Here is an 18,327-nt window from a genome sequence, read left to right as displayed (position 1 = left end):
AACCAATGAACATCACAACATATGGCACGTAAAAAAATTATGCATTACCAATAATCGTTATTTCGGTTGTTTTTGTTTTAATAAAACGTACAAATGAATTTTGAGCGCCGTTTATACTTCCCAAAACCCTCGTTTTACGCAAAAAATGTCGTGCGTAAAAAAGGGTTACGTATGTATCATGACCTTAGCGACCTACATTCTGAAGTCTCGTGAATAAATGTTCAGGGTATAACTATTCAAAATTTACTTTTAGATTTCTCAAAGAGCATACACGATTGATTCAGAGACTTTTTAATTCAATCTTCAGTTTTATTTTTCATCTTTATCTGACAGAATTGGCTCGTAATTACACTAGCGACATTAACGTAGGTATTGATATACACCATTTAGATTACGATATTTTCAGATCCAAGTTTATTTATTGTTTACATTTTTTTCTTCGAATGACAAACGTATATTGCTAAAGCAAAAAGATATGCATTAAGAAAAGAAACGCATATAATGAGTTAACCTGTCAGTGACATTGATTTGTGCCTCATTAGTGAATTTGGGTCTAGAACGTAATTCTCACGAAATTTTCCGTCGTATAGTCGTCTGTTTCAAAATTCTTTAGTAACATTTACCCATAAACAAGGCGTTGTAAATACGTTACACCCTATTCATTGTTGTTTCTCTTGCACATAATCTTTATTTTTTTAATATAAAATGTTGATCTTTACTACATTTTTTACAAAATCGTTTTTTTGGCTTAATATTTATTGCCATTTATTGACATTGTTACGTTGCATTTTGTAAAACTAGCTATAAGCCTGACCTAATTACTCGATTAAACTGATGACAGAAACAGTCCAAAGTAATGTATTTCATTTCTATAGCCCGATGGATAAACATTACATATTTTCAAAACTATTCGCAGAATTGGACGACATATCGCGAGTCATGAAAACACGGGGGTGCTATCCCGTGTGTCCAAAATTAATATTATTTTGAACAGAATATTCTGGTGACAAATGCCTCTTTTCAAATGGTAAGCATTGCAGTATTTTATTTTCGTCAATCGGTCGAACTCGGTAAGCGTTTTTCTTCAGTATTGGAGACAAACCCTAGGTGCGAAGTAATGTCAAAGTTGAAGATGAAATGCTTGCTATTAAGATATATGGATAGAATGGAGAGAAAATGGACGAAAAAATATGGAACGCTTCACGAATTTGCGTGTCATCCTTGCGCAGGGGCCATGCTAATCTTCTCTGTATCGTTCCAATTTTAGTATATGTACTGCCGAAGCAAGTACGAATGCTCTATATTATTCGGTTTTAAATATACCGTTCAGATCGTGACTTTAGGAAACTTGGTTTCTTTAATTAGAATTATGAAAATGGTTTATTACAAGTATCAAAATATTTTACATACAATTCAGAGAAATGTTTGATGTATTTTAATTGCATTTTATGCACATAAAATTAATTATAATTTTTAGCTATGTTTTATAGTATATACATGTAAAATTAAAATTATTTATATCAATAGTGGAGAGTTTTCAAACGATGCCAGAGTTATTGTCCGTTATCTACCCGTGTAATTCCGAGTAGCATGTGGAAAACAATAACAAAAGTCTTACCTACCTTTGGTCTGAGAGGATTACCCTGCAACGTTCCATCGCATAAACTAGCTTTTATACAATAATAAAAAATTGTTGCCTAGGAAGCATAATCAACGTAATCAACTCCACGTTGAAAGTAATTTTATTACACCACGATCTTATTTGTTATAGTTTTAGGCTACACCCTCAAGAGCTACTAGCACTATCGATTTTAAAAGCAAAAAGTATCAAGAATATAACTTTTTTTAAATTGCTTAATTCATTCATTGATGTATAACTCGATTGTCGCCAGGCGGTCCCTAACATTGTCTTCATCTTTTACATTTTAAATTAAACGTAAGTTTTCAATGCTAATATACAACGTACTCACAACGTTGCTGTATGGTTGTGATTTAGTTACGTGGGGATGTAACGTTCTACCAACATTGCTAAAACATTATACATGTATATATTTTTAATAGTCCTCTGGTTTCATAAACATAAAAGTACACAAGGCACGAATGCGCATTGATCATAACAGCTTGTATAACAATTATTATCATTTTTACCCCAAAACAATATGTATCGTTTATACAACGTTTTGCCAATGTTGTGCTTAACTTTACACTATCAGGAGGAACAATCAGTTTCATAGTGTTTTAATTTTTTATTTGATAAAGAAATATCCGGCTGAAGGCTACATTTTTTGTGGGGAAAGACTTTATTCGTTAGCTTCTATGATTACAGATATAATGTGCGGTCACTGACTTTTAATTTTTTTTTTACTAATACACCGACCGAGGTTTGTAACTTTTCCTGTAACGACAGAATGACATTTGTGGCTGAGACGATTAATTATCGCTAATTTCAACCGTCCAAGTATGTACATTAATTAATTCGCATATTCAGTTGCAGAAAGTAACTTCGTTATTGTCGTAAAGAGAAAGAAATGTTGTCTGATTGTTTCATCATGTATGTTATCGCATTCCTGCACATGTTAGCACCATGCCACGTTGCGGTACCATTTCCAAACAAAGAAAACGTGGTCCATCGGCCAACATGTTCAATCCATCATAAAATGACAAACGTTTTAGTGTATTTCTGTGATCTATATCATTCTCGTGTGAAATAAATTATTTGATACACGGGGGGGGGGGGGAGACTGGCGGGATTGTCAAGAAAATTAGTGATGATATGGATGATTTTTCGAGTTAAAGAGTTTTTAATTACGCATGCGCTTAGCGCTAGATTTATTGTTTTTGACAAACGATATTTAAAAACTCAAGCATAATAAAATTAAATAAATTACAACTGACATTAAAGAGATTTATGTTTACACAGATGGATACATGCCGATATGCATAGGTGTAAAATATGAAATACACATTAAAAGGTAACTCAGTTTTGATAACAAAAGACGTGAATGTCCGTATTAGGACATATTTTTTTAGTACAAGTAATAAGATTGAAAGTTTCTCTAAATTGTATTAAAAGTAAGTTTTTATTAAATTATATTTAAAGTAATTTCTATTAAAATATATTGAGATTAAATCCATTTATTTCGGTATTACAATTATATACTATTTAATACAGATTGCGCCCGTATGAGCAGAAAGGAAAAACCCTTTTGTACATACATTTCCCTTGTATTACAGAGTCAGCAAAAACCACAATCGCTAAGTTGTCTAAGTTACTGCATTGCGGAAGCCTAAAATTCCTAAACTGTAAGCTCCGTGGTAGAATTGTCTGTCTAATGACGTACATAGACCCAGACGATAGTCTGTAAGTAATCATGAAGCCTCGCCTTGAGATTTTGGCGAACACAAGAGCTAGGCACATGTCCATATTTGGCTTTGTCCTAAGAAACTGATATAAAAGCCCCAGCCCACGGGCACGCCAGTTTATTCGCCAGAAACTCAAACAGACTTCTGTCTTAACAGGTAAGATTATCGTCTATGTACAATTTTTCATATAGTATAATGACTGTTAGTGTTATAAGAATTTTTTGTGTTAAGATGTTAATCTAACATCAGTACGTTTAAACATTAGATTATTTAAATATTTCTTTACTATTATTTAATATAATGTGTTGTAAAGTTTAATTGTTTGAAGAACTTATATTTACTTGTAATTATTCTATTGATTATAGTAAAATGCAACGTTCGCCTACCAACTTCATACTCAGTAATAGTTAATTTAGAAATAAAACACTCTTTAAATAATAGTCTAATATGTTGATATTTTAGAATAAATTCAGTAAAATAAATTTCAATTACAGTCTTAGTCTGAAATAATTAATTTTAGATTCTTTAGCTATGGTGAAATTATTCGATATTTAGTTATATTTTAAAAGGCAGAAATTATACATTGTATGATGTAGGTAAGTGAAAGAATGTCGTAGTTTTATATGTATCTCTTATATCCGTAATTCAAGCTTATGTAGATTGATATTGGAATGTAGTTTTATATGTTGAGTATTTCAATAAAAATTCGTTCGCCAGAAACTCAAACAGGCTTCTGTCTTTACAGCATCACAAGTACCTCTCGCAAGCCAAAAATTCTCCAGATGTAGCCACATCTTCATCGTCAAGTGACACCTCTTTCAAGAGGATTGAACTTTCCTCTCTCTCTCTCTCTCTCTCTCTCTCTCTCTCTCTCTCCATTGGGTCTTGAAAACAGCTTGACCACGAACATATGAGACAATTGATCTCATAAAAGCTGATGGACAATCCTTTCTCGTAAAGGCCTACGGATAAATCTCTTTCCTATGGATAACAAAGTTTTCTGATGGATAAATCTTTTTTCATAAAATCCACATAATTATTATATTTTTTCTTTATATTATTAGTACGATGCTGATGCTGGTTGTAAAGAATTTAATACTGGCATTGTTTGAGTGATACTTATGTACATGCGGTTTTTGTGAGTAATAATCACAGCACGCATAAATAACATATGTTATCAACTTCACAGTCTATTTACTAAATAATAGCTAGGATAATTATGACCGGATGGGGTTTGGTGAGGGGCAAAATGTGTGATTGGGGGATACCAACAAATTTAAAACTAATTGTTTGAACAATCAACCAAATGTGCACGAAAAAAATTATTTCTGTATGCCCTATCTTTATTTCTTTGTTAAATTTATTTTATGTTCTTAATTAATTATTGTGTGCACGGTATTCTTCGTGAAAAATAAAAAGTTGAAGCTGCAGAATGATAACAATGAAGAGCAATAATTGTAAAGTACGATTATAAAGCTCTCTACTTGACCTATGTCACAATTATTATTTTCTATTTAAAAAAAAAAAAAAAACTATTAAACCCATACCCACAGAGAAGACACTAGCTGCGTATTAGATGTTTACAGACTACTAAAATAAAAATCAAAGATCATGGTCAGATAGACGATGAACTTGTTCGGGTCAAGGTCAGATACTATATACAAATTTACATAACCCACTGCATATAATGTATAAAGATTTTTTTTAAATAACAAACAATGCAAATTAAATATACATAACATTCTCACTTGATGAATGAAATGACTACGTTTTGTGCACTTTTCTATGTCATAGATGCTTTTCGTGTTTTTAAATAAAACATTTGGGGTGATACAAAAAAAAAATGGGAGGGTATGCGTTTACTATATACAACGTAACACGTAAACAGGTCAACGCCTGAGGAATTCGATTTTCTCCAAGTAGCGAGAAAAATAGCAATAAAGAATCTTAGTCAATATACAACAATATGCCAAGTTTTTCGATGTCTAAGGTCACCTTAAATGAGAGAGAGAGAGAGAGAGAGAGAGAGTACATGTTACTATCCAACAATCATGTGTATGCGTATTTGTGGATATTGGTGAAACGAGACATTTAAAGATACGCTTTGGGAAAGAAAGAAAAAATAAAATGATGAGAACCGAAATATATTAATACTTTTAAGCGTACAAACAGCAGCTGTTACAATATGAAGAAAATAGGTCCCAAAAGAAAATCTTTATCTTTTGAAAACTTGTTGATTCACTTATTAACTTTTCCTTTCCGTGTATTATTAATTTGAAACTGCAGATCTAGCAATTTTTTTTTAAAAATCTGCAATGGGGTTGGGTGATAGGTGGTCTCCTTTTTCTTTATTGAGACACAACATGAAAACATACTGAATTACAAGTTATCCCTAACTCAGACAGCAAAAATAAAAAACGACTTACAAATACGTACAGTTTTCACAACATCATTCCAACGAAGTTTAAAGACATTAAAAGATACAACGAATTTTCGATTCGTATCTTAGTCGTGCGTTTATTTATATCAACTCTTAATTTATACAACATAAAATAAATCGTTATCCCCTAAATAAATATATTTGCAAGTAAAACATGAAATAATTCAAACTGATTAATGAATTGGAAAGCGAGATTGACAGAAAGAACAGAGCAATTAACTGCATACCCTTCTGGAAACAATTTCAAAAAATGTGTATTACAAGTTACCTCTTTTTATGACAAGGCTTTTCCTCTCCACGGTAATTATGCATGTGCGCTATTGTTAGTAGAAATTGATTATAAAGGAATAGTTTTCAATGAATTCATGGAAAATTGGGGATTTACATAACACACAACCATTCAGTGTTCGTTTTTCTTTACACCAAAATAGAACCATGTTGTATCCAATTCTTGCATAAAATAAAACCCTGTATAATCATGTAGTGTTCATCTTTTATAAACTTATTTGTATCATAGGTAACATGAGCTTAACATTTATAAGGAGTTTACCGTAGGAAAGTAATCATTTATAGAAAGGGACACAAACCATACGATTCTAAATTAGTAATTTCACAACAAAACTCTCCAAGTTACTTCCCTCGTAAGCTTAAATGCAATTTTCGCACGGGACACTAATATATGTGTGGGGTGGGGGGTGGGGGGGGTGTTGTTCCCTTCTGTTCTATTTTTTATTCTTCCTGAATCTTTATGGATACTGCTATGTTTCTATTTTATAAATGGGGATGACTGACAAGAAAAACAAAATTGAGACTAAAAAACATAGAGTCCTTGACTCCTTTTGCAGATGGAAGTCGAGCGTTAGCTGGATTCGAGCATTAAGATGTAGCTAACCAAAACTGAGGGAGGAGCGAGCGATGCTCATCTCGAGCATACATATTAGGATGTATACACTATCCCTGTAAATAACTTCTACATCAATGCTCCTTGCCTGAAATAGATTGAAATGTATATCTTAGAAATGCCATTATTTATGTTCGCTTTTTTGCAGAACAATTATTTGTTTTGATCATTTGTACATTTTCGTGACTTTCGTGGATTAGTTAGTATCAAACAGACCGGTTATTGCAATGAAGTGTTAACAACACTCACAATCTGTATATACACTGCTTATGATCGAGAAATAAGCAAACAGAGGCAGAAAAATAGAAGACTATTTTCAATACAAATGTAGAGAATGGAGGAAGGATCCTCAGCTTATCGCCCTTAGGGGAGTCAGATCTTGGATTATTCTGCAATCCCTGAACGAAACCAAGACCAAAAGAAATACTACAAATGTTTATATCAAAAAAGGTAAAAAGAACATACAGATGGCTACAGAACGGAGGTAGGGTTCTCTTTTTTCTGTATGCCAATCCTACATAATGGAAGAGATAAAAGGACAGAAAATACGGTCTCACTGGACAGTTTATCTAGTGAATTTCGTCCGACATTGACCTAATGCAGAAAAATTAGAATAATTTGACTCTTAAGATAATAAAAAAAAATAATGATTTTTGTAGAAAGCATGCATGTGAGATTTTGACTCAGGTTAATTCCTTATATAACTGGTAGCTTTATACTGAATAAACACTGCCATCAACCACGCCTTTCTTATATTCATTATTTACAGCAAAGAGCTATTTTTAATAATTTCCTGTGACAATGCAGCTAAAAGAATCAGTATGTGCTTTATGCATGAATAAAGTTCACTAGTACTATAACAAATTAGCATACTTTTCACCACCCTCAACCATACCAGGTCCTGGGTTCGATCGCCAGCCGAGTCATACGAAAGACTTACAAAAATGGTACTAACAGCTGCCTCGATTGACGCTCAGCATTACGAGGTTAGTGTTAGGACTGGTCGGCTTGGTGTCAGGATAATGTGACTGGGTGGGGCATCATGCCACATGTCTGCGGCATGATGCCCCAGTGCTAAATGTCACTATAAACTGCCACACTGCAGACATCGTAGCGATATGACTGAAAAATTGTTAAAAGCTACGTTAAAAATTAAAGTCACACACACTCACAAACACTCAGCCATCTCGATTTTTAGATATTTACCTCTGTAGCAGACATGCGTAAATACGTATGCCAAGTCAGTTGTTCATTTGCAGCTGAAGTTACGCATTTGATCTGCAATGCTAGTCTAACTGTGTCAGGCAGTCACAAAACAAGCCAACTCATTTCCCAGCCTAACTCAAAGTAAATGTAAACCACATTACATATTTAGATTCTGTGTGAATTTATAAATGCTAGGCTTATGATAATTAGATTCATGCCTTCTACCTTTAAAATTAAGGAGGTGTCAAAATACGAAACTATTCAGTGAGACCTAATGGCGGCACAGCCCCCACCCCATACCCTTCCCATAGAAGGTATCACGGTATCCATTTGTTTTTCCATATACCTCAATGCTAATGTTTTGTTAAATAAATATTCTTTTTATCCTACCTCAGCATGCGTGTCACACACTGTCATAGAGAACAATGCTATATTGTCAATTTGACAAGGCCAAAACCAGCTACTCCAATGCATTTAAGAGAGATAACTCAGCTGCAACTAGACAGGGGTAAGAGTTATCTAGTCACAACAGACGGTTTCAGCCATGTGTAACACATTTTTTTAAAAATCATTAAAAAAATACAAAATATGATCTACATATTAACATAATCTCACATGTTTCCACGAGGCACAACTTTTTTTTAAGCCTGACAGAAAGTACAACTCTTACATAATGCACCAATTACAGCTAGTGTTGTTCTTTATTTCTGAATGCAATGTTGTTACACTTTAAGCTCCACCCACCTGGACTTGCGCAATTGGTACCGTTATACCAGAAAGGTCAGTGGAGACAAATTATTTGATGTGCATATCTCTGCACTCCCGCTCGAAATACCCAGTAATGAGATACGCCGAGAAATGGAAACCAAGCTAGGCACAAGTGTAGTTAAAGAGAAATTGGGACCGTTTTTGGATGTTCACAACGATAACGACAGTAGTTAGGGTCTTTTATATGACAGAAGAAAACGCCATGAAAACACCCACTTTTTCTACGTCATGGGGTTTGTGGTAAAAACGTGGTACAGGGGATGTGTGAACAACAGAGCATGTTCCCGACGTAGAAACTTAGGTCCTTTACCTAAGGAGTGACCCAAACCAAAGGGAAAAGATGAAAACAAGGAAACATGTGTTAATAAAGTTCAAAATAATGTACAAGAGGGAAAGAAGGAGGGATTATTCGATATCTTGACCAAGAAGAGGCCCATAATGATGAAGCTGAACAAACAGCAACCCTTAAAATGAGTTTATAAAGGACCCTGAAACAGAGAACACAATGTAGAATCAAACTGAAACCAAGGATCAAACCTTAGAAGAATGATTTAAAAAAATAAACACACCAAGGTAAGGAAACAAAGTAAAAGAAAAAACAAAAAGTAAAAGATTAAAAGGAAACTTAAACAGCTCATAAACCATGTTTCCGGGACGGACAAGAATACACTCTATCCAACACATAGGAGGGGGAGCAGAACCTCCAATGCAGGAGAGAGGAAGACAGCAATGAGCAAAATGGAAATTGTTAAGAGAAGGAAAATGAGAAAACTATTACCGTGGAAGAGCCATGTCAGACTCGTACCGAAGACGGCGAACAGACATTCCAAACTGGAATAGAGGATATAGGACATGCAATCTAAGAGCAGGTTATGCATATGTAGATGGGGTAGGGGAGATGTAACCCAAAGAGCAAATTAAACTATGCCTGCTACATCAACTTCAAAGACCTCACAAAAGAGGAAGTGGAGAACCAGAACCTCGACAGAGTGGCCATCGAAGGATGAAATAGAAGAATTAATAACACAGCAAAGATCGCCTTACAGAAAGAAAGACTTTACTTTATTTACATTTAGCCGATTGGTCATCAGCAAGTATATACATACACGTTACAAACACTGATGATGTTATATTAAATACATACTGAAAAGAAACCTATCGAAATTACAAATATTCAATAAATACTAAAGATATATACTTACGTATACATACCTACATTCCCAAGCACAGTCATACATGCATGTACATACATGTAAATTATATATGTATATACCCATACACATGCACTGAGGTAATGTGATAGGCACACACAGACACGCACGCACATATACATCAATACCTGCAGTCATGTACGCGTGGCGTAAGATAAGAAGCAAGAATACAACACGTTAATTTGTGACCTGTAAAACACCCCAGAATATGCTTGTTGAATCGCATGCATGAGGTTCAACAAAAACTCCTTCAGGAGAAGACACAAACAGTGTCATCAATATATAAATAGTATTTACCATTCTTTATTTAATTGTATAATAAGCACATTATACGTACATCATGACATAATAATGTAAGTATTAAACAATGAAAAGGAGACCGTAACTTTGGGTAACATTCACCATCTTATTACGTTCAATTAGTACTCCATGAATACAATTTCCCAGATTTCTAACCTCGGCAGTTTTAGTGGAATTGAGCAATTTTATAACTATCAACGTACTCTAACCTTTCCAAAAATAAGTTTAAATTCATTTCTTAGCTGCACATAGCATTGACATTCTAAAACAAAATGATACCATCTTACAGTACTTTGCAATAATTAAAAATTATTTGATCTGGTAGGGTGTTATGTGGTCTCTTTCATCTTCTCTATTTGAACATGTCAATTATGGGCAGACATTCTTATTTTTAAGTGGGGTTTCTAAATGTTGTCACTGTTACTTTATCTAAATACGAATTGTTACCGAATGTTGTGACATTCAATATAATCTACGTCTTGATGATTCACTGATTCTTGATTGCCAATTTTTTATAAACTGGCTAAATAACCGTTGTCTACTAAAGATAAGAACCCTTTTATGTTCCCAATAGCTTGATTTATCCACACATCACGCAGGCGAGTTTTTGCCGGAAAACATGAGTAATGCTCCAAGGTGAGTATCAGAAGATGAGTATAGACGAAAGAAAAGCAAAATAAACTCTAGCATATAATGAATACGGTAAATACATTAACTAATCAATGGTAAAATAAACAACAGTTGTTTTCAGTGTCAATATGGAGGAATTAAACCTTCTGAAATTAAATGTAAACTGTATAACAAACAAACTAATTATATAATATAAATAGCAACAAATTATTACATCATTTTAATACAAGAAACTCCCAATATAGGAAGACAACAAATACAACAACCTGAAGACAAATTAGACTCTGTAGTCTTAATAAATAACTCTAATGCTGGAGTAAAGGCATGAGTATAGCCATTATACAGTTGAATGAAGCACAAAACACTCAACATGGAAATATTCACAGTTATGCCGTATTTCTCAGGACGGGTAGTACATATTACCACAAACGGTTGGAACGTTATGTCTGTGTTCCGACAAAATATAACGTAAATGCAGAATATATAAGGAAATTAAAACAAATATGTACAAGATTTCACGTCTGAAAACGGCATAATTGGAGATGATTTTAATTCGACTAACAGTAGACAGCAAAGATTATACGGGAAGAGAACACACTATACAAAACCAGATATAAACTTGTATTGAAGATAAAAACTTAATAGATGTATACAGACACACACAAACAAAATATGAAAAGAGAGAGTAAACTTACACATACAAAAATGACAGAGGAATTAGATTTGTTACGTTTTATATAACGAATGAAAGTAGAAATAATATAATGATTTGTGACTTACTTAAAAAGAAACTATCAGAGAAAAATCCAGTGAAATTAAAGGTAAAAATGACAAAGTAAAATTGGGTCAAGGGCTGTGGAAATTCATTAACGCAAGTTTAGAGGAGGAGGTATATACAAAAGAAATTAATAACATATTAGAAGAATGAACGAGTGAGGTGCATATAGGTACAATAATACAGTGGGAGGCATTGAAAAGAGAAATTAGACAAATGAGCACACACAAAACATATTAATGTTGCGCAAGCACAAACAGAGGGAGTTGATAACAGATACAACGAGATAAAGGAATTAAATAATTTTACAGAGGAAGAAATAAGAGAAAGGACGAATCAGACGGACAGAGAGAAATACATAGCATAAGGTGCAAGAATAAGAGGGGGAGGGGACAAATCCAAAGGAAATAATCAGACATGCACAAGAATGGAGGAAATATTGAGAAATTTAAGAGAATATTACAAGGACATGTACACAACACAAATTATCCAAAAGGAAACAATAGTGGAAAAATGTAATACAATAGATTTTAAACAGGCAAATGAAGTAGGAAAAGAAATTGTGGCACCTGTATCACAACAGAGGTTATTAAAAGGGCAATAACTCCGGTACATCCCCAGCATCGGATTGGCTCATATCCAAGATTTACATTCAGATCTAAACGAAAATTAATCATGTTCTGGAACATTTATATAACAATATAGTACTAGACGGGGTTATGATTCAATCAAGAACGTATGGAAATGATGGGAAAAAATATGTTATGCAGCACAACAAAGCTACATGTACATTTATCAACATTATGTATACATTACAGGTGAAATGGTATTTGAAAGACACAAATAGTAACATACCTGTAATTCAAACGAAGAAGACATCATTTAGAATCATAGCAGTATGCCTGTTAAACGATATCCAGTTAGAACCACACCAATATGCATATTAAAAGACATCCAGTTAGAACCACACCTATATGCCTATTTAAAGACATCCAGTTAGAACCACACATAAATGCCTATTAAAAGACATTCAGTTAGAACCACACCTATATGCCTATTTAAAAGACTTACAGTTAGAACCATACCTATATGCCTATTTAAAAGACATACAGTTAGAACCATACCTATATGCATATTAAAAGACATCCAGTTAGAACCACACCTATATGCCTATTAAAAGACATCCAATTAGAACTATACCTATATGCCCATTAAAAGACATTCAGTTAGAATCATACCTGTATGCCTATTAAAAGACATGCAATTAGAACTATACCTATACGCCTATTAAAAGACATCCTATTAGAACCATACCTGCATGCATGTTAAAAGACATCCAGTTAGAACCATACATATATGCCTATTAAAAGACATACAGTTAGAACCTAACCTATATGCCTTTTAAAAGACATCCAGTTAGAACCATACCTATATGCCTATTAAAAGACAGCCAGTTAGAACCATATCTATGTCAAATTCAAAGCCATACAGTTAGAACCTAACCTATATGCCTATTAAAAGACATGACCTAACCTATATGCCTATTAGAGGACATACAGTCAGAACCATACATATATTCCTACTAAAAGATATCCAGCTAGAACTATACCTTTATGCCTATTGAAAGACATAACCTAACCTATATGCCTATTAAAAGACATCCAGTTAGAACCATACATATATGCCTACTAAAAGACATACAGTTAGAACCACACTAGTATGTCTATTAAAAGACATTCAGTTAGAACCATTCATATATGCCTATTAAAAGACACTCAGTTTTGAAGCGTACATGTATGCCTATTTTTTTTTTAAATAAACATCTAATTAGAACCTTACCTATATGCCTATTGAAAGACATCCAGTTAGAACCATGCCTATATGCCTATTAAAAGACATCCAGGTAGAACCATACCTGTATGCCTATTAAAAGACATCCAGTTAGAACCATACCAGTATGCCTCTTAAAAGACATACAATTAGAACCATAGCAGCATGCCTGTTAAAACACATCGAATTAGAACCATACCAGTATACCTGTTAAAAGACATCCAATAAGAATCTTACCAGTACGCCTGTTAAAAGACATCCACTTAGAACCATACATGTATGCCCACTAAGAGACATACAGTTAGAACCATACCTATATGTGTATTATGCAATACAGGCCCGGCCCTAGGATGTGCGGTTCCCAAGGCAGCATGCGGGGCCCAAGGCAGCAAAAGCGATGAGCGGGGCCCCAATCAAAAAAAATTGCATTGCAGAGTTCATTTCCTGAAAGCGCGGGGCCCAAAGCAATTGCCTCGTTCGCCTTGCTCTTGGGCTGAGTCTGATGCAATAACCACCGATTATCCAACTGTCATATAATAATAACATGTAGAAAAACAGCTATATATAGAAAGTATATATGTTGAGCACTCTGTTATGTAAATACGGTCAAGTTACGGACAAGTAAATACTATATAAAAGTGACATGTATGATGACGCATGTATGGAGAAGCTGTTCAATGCATACTAGTAATATAATGCTAGTCGGGTGAGAAGGAGTTATCTATCCCTAGACACAGGAGGATTTATTGTTGTTTTGTTGTTTTAGGGTTTAACGCCATTTTTTTAGCACAAGATAGGCTATACATGGCGGCCAGTATAACTGGTGGAGGAAGAACCCTGGAAAACCCAGAGAAGAACCACCGACCCACGAGAAGCTACTGGCAGGCTTTCCCATGTACCCACGATGGCCGAGCCTTGGACTCGAACCCACGCAGACAGAGGTGAGATGGCAGTGATCCGGAACGGTGAGCGCTTTAGACCACTCGGTCACTCGGGGCCCCGAGACAGGACGATGAAGTAGTAATAACAAACAACAAATTTTAAACAAAAATAATAACCTAGTGACTTTGTCTGCCTTAAAGGAGGGAGAGGGGAGCAAGAGGGAGATATGTATATATACTATACCCAATGGTGAGAACAAAATAAAAACGCTGCTATAACTACGAGTGAACCAAGAAAACATGTACAAAAAGCATGCATACAGGAGCATAAATAACCTTCAAGCCAAGATGCAGAAACGAAAGAATCTTGCAAAACAATCTTAAACTAGTACGTATCCATCGTGAAAACTAAGATAATATGAACCCTTATCAAAAATGCATACAATTGAATCCCTTTTTTTTTTAAACACACAACAACAAAAATTAATAGGAAAACTAACTGATAAAAAAAAATCCATTAATAATTTCTGAATCAAATTGGGTCTCCTCAAACATCGCTAGCTTTAACATAGAGAACGGAGTGGGGTCGATACAAATAAATATATTCCTCATGACAACATTTTCCTTTTTCATATCATTAAACCTACTTGCTCTATATCATTCAAGCTAAATTTAGCTGACATTTGTAGCTAAAATTATATGTGATAGTCAAAATATAGGTACAATGAATTGCTAGCATTGCAACAAAAAACAATCTGACGAATGATGGTTAGTAGATATTTTAAATCGCGAATCTTTGATTCTCTCAGCTTTTTAAACATGAATAATTGTTGAAGAGGTATGCGAATTAGTAGATCTTATTTATATTTAAAGACTTATTGTGAACACCAAAATTATATGATTTCAGCATATTTTATTTGCTAATATTTTTGCAAAAGGGGACGGGCTACAAGTTTTCACTACACTAGATAAGCCATTCCCCATACAAATACAGTCATGCAGATTAATCAAACGTGAGAAGTGCCCAAACTAAAAAAAAAATAATTAAAAACATAAATAAAAAACAGCAACAAATTAAGTGTGCCGATAGTTATAGGATAATGCTTCGTCTTCGAAATTTTACTCTTTAATTATCGGCACTCATAATTTCTTGCTGAGATATCCAAGGCAAGTAAATAAGCATGCTATCAAACATCAAAAGGATTTGGATTTAGTGTGTAATGCAGCAGCATCGCCATCATTTTGTCATTATATAGCCTGACGAAGAATGATGTGAATAAATGCCTTTATATTAAGAACCAAACAAAGAACCATTATCCTTAATATACTTTTAAAACAACTTAAAGATATAAAAGGTTTGCTTAGTTGCAAGTTTATGTGCGCCAATTAAATGAATAGTGATAAGGGTTGGCATTTCGTTACGACCGAGTATTAGATTTTGCTTTTAAAATGTGCAAATAAAAATGTAACGATATACACTTTCTGCTTCTACCCACGGTTGCATAAGGGATTGTATATCAGGAGATTATCGTACGGGTCTTTTTGAGGTCGCTACATTGGTTTCTGATCCTTGTATGAATAATAGAGTATTTTAGATCACCTGAAAGATAATAAGAATGAACTCTTCTTTAGCCGGATAATATAATTTTTAAATATCAATTAATGCTTTCCGGTTTGACATTTTCAGGTAAGGCATTACATGTAAGAATATAAGTTACGGAAAGATATTTTTTTGTTATTTAAAATTTGAAATTTAGAAGAAGAAGAAAAAAAAGTTGCATCAATTAAGTAAATTGCGTTTTGTTCTGCCGCCAAAGGAGGTAGATTTCATTTAAATAATTTGGTGAATAATTATAAATAATGATATGAAAGGTGCATAATTTGTGAGATTTTCTCCGTTTCTGAGTGCTTGAGATTTTCCTTTTCTGAGAGCGGGAGCCAGTGGCATTCCTCATAAACATGGCGTCCATAGACACTTTTCTGATTAGACCTGTAGCTATCCTGGCAAACTGGAATCTCTCAAATGAGCATGCTTTTGAAAATCCACCCCATATGAGATCTGCATATTTCAAGATATGCCTTATTATAGAAGTTAAGTGAATTATATCTAAGGATATTCTACTTACCGCATACCTGAGAAATCATACTATTTTGTAAATATGAATATTTCTGAAGTATATTTTCACTATGTAGACTCCAAGTGCATGCATTACTAAGTGTAAGGCAAAAATGTTGATCATTGTCAACAAATGCAAGTGATTTATTTAGTAACTTCAGTTTGAGAAGGCGCGGGTAATTCTTTTTGCTCAAAAAAAATTTTTTTCTTCAGTTTTTGCTGGGTTGAAGCTTATCAGCCATTATTTGACCACAGTCTTTTAGCGGTTCTTGGTCGGCATTGATCATATGACGGACATATTGCATGCGCGCGCGCGCGAGAGAGAGAGAGAGAGAGAGAGAGAATTGTCATCGGCAAAACTTCCGGTGAGACGATGTAGATTATGGGCAATATCACTGCTATATACAAGATACAAAAATGGTCTTAAAACTGAACCCTGAGACAACCCGACGAAAACAGACTGAATTGTTGATTCTATGGGTTTCACAACAATAGTTCGTGTTCTTCTATCGGAAAGATAGGTCATGAACCAGTTAATCAGATCTGATACAGTTCTATTGCTTTTAAGCTTACGGATAAGACCTTTATGTCAGACTCGGTCGAATACCTACAATACACCGCAAAATATTATATACATGTCTTCACCACGACCGAGTGCGTCACAGATACTACATAACTATCAGATGGTACACGACTGAGTAATCTGGAATAAATCCTGACTGATACTAGCAAATAAGATAATTTTCATGTAAGTAATTGTATACATGTTTGAAAATAACTATGATTTTTACTATACAGCTAAATAAATGATGGGTCTATAATTAGCGTAATTATAATTGCTGTTTTTTTTTTTAATTATTTTTTTTTTTTAATCAGTAATACTACCACCTCTTACATAGAACAGGAAATACGTTCTCATTAAGAGATCTGTTGATTAAAACACATAGATGTCTTGTAACTGCTGGTGCTGCACACTTTAAAAGATTGACTTATCAGAGCGAAAAGCTTTATTTAGAGGAATTGTCCTTAAAACTTATCGAACTTTCTGTTCATTTTATTGCAATTCTTGGCAATATGTTCATAGTGAGAAGCTGTAATCCGGAAGGATTAGATTGGTATCGTTCATTTTAGAATCGGAGAATTTACTGTTCAACGTGTCATCATTTTGCGTGGCATATAACGAGGTATTTTATTGCTTAACTAAATGCCGAGTGAACCTAGAAAAGTATTTTCTGTTGGTTTGGAGAATATCCACATTTTCATTATATTTATAGCTATTTCTTTTGTAATTTGTTAATTGTTTCATTTATCTCGAATTTTGGAGGTATGTAGCACATTCTGTTGTTATGTTTGTTCTCATCGATATCTTTCTCGACCGATCTCTATTTCTAGTGTCTCTTCGTACAACGCTTTATCAAAGGGTCGAAAAGTTAATAGCCTTGTAGGGGTGCATCTATCCGCCATATCAAATAAGATGGATGTAAGTCGATTTGTTGCTCAGTTTATATCAGAGCGCATACTAAAAATTTACATCCAAAGTTTATTATTAAGAGATTAAGCCTATGAAGGCCTGCATATTTTTAAAACCACACATTCCGTCTAAAACATAAATCTGATTTGTAATATAACTTAGTTAATGAATAAGCTATCCGGTGGTCACTTATTGACATGTCAGTAGGAATAACAACGGATTAAGAATTTCTACATTGTGTGATACAATAAAAGAGTCTAATAAGAAAACTGAATTAATGATTACTCTGACAGGTTCATCTATACAATTTAAAAATTATCTAGTACCATAATATCCCAGAGCCTTTTTCGATTGGGATTTTGCAAGTCCACATTTAGATCGCCAAGAATGATTAGGTTTACAGAAATACTGAAGACTCGTTTCATGCTAATATGG

At 34.0% G+C, this 18,327-nt stretch overlaps 1 non-coding gene across 1 annotated transcript; it reads right to left on the bottom strand.

Annotated features, from left to right (window-relative positions):
- Positions 1 to 1,184: 1,184 nt before the first annotated feature.
- On the bottom strand, positions 1,185 to 1,291 carry LOC149781287 (U6 spliceosomal RNA). The gene has a single exon (XR_016414842.1). It is a non-coding gene; the product is annotated as a U6 spliceosomal RNA (small nuclear RNA).
- Between the last annotated feature and the right edge of the window lie 17,036 nt (positions 1,292 to 18,327).

Source organism: Sinohyriopsis cumingii, chromosome 15, assembly GCF_028554795.1.
Source record: "Sinohyriopsis cumingii isolate HCF-2022 chromosome 15, ASM2855479v2, whole genome shotgun sequence".
Lineage (NCBI taxonomy): Eukaryota > Metazoa > Mollusca > Bivalvia > Unionida > Unionidae > Sinohyriopsis > Sinohyriopsis cumingii.
This window is presented reverse-complemented; position numbering and strand designations above follow the sequence as displayed.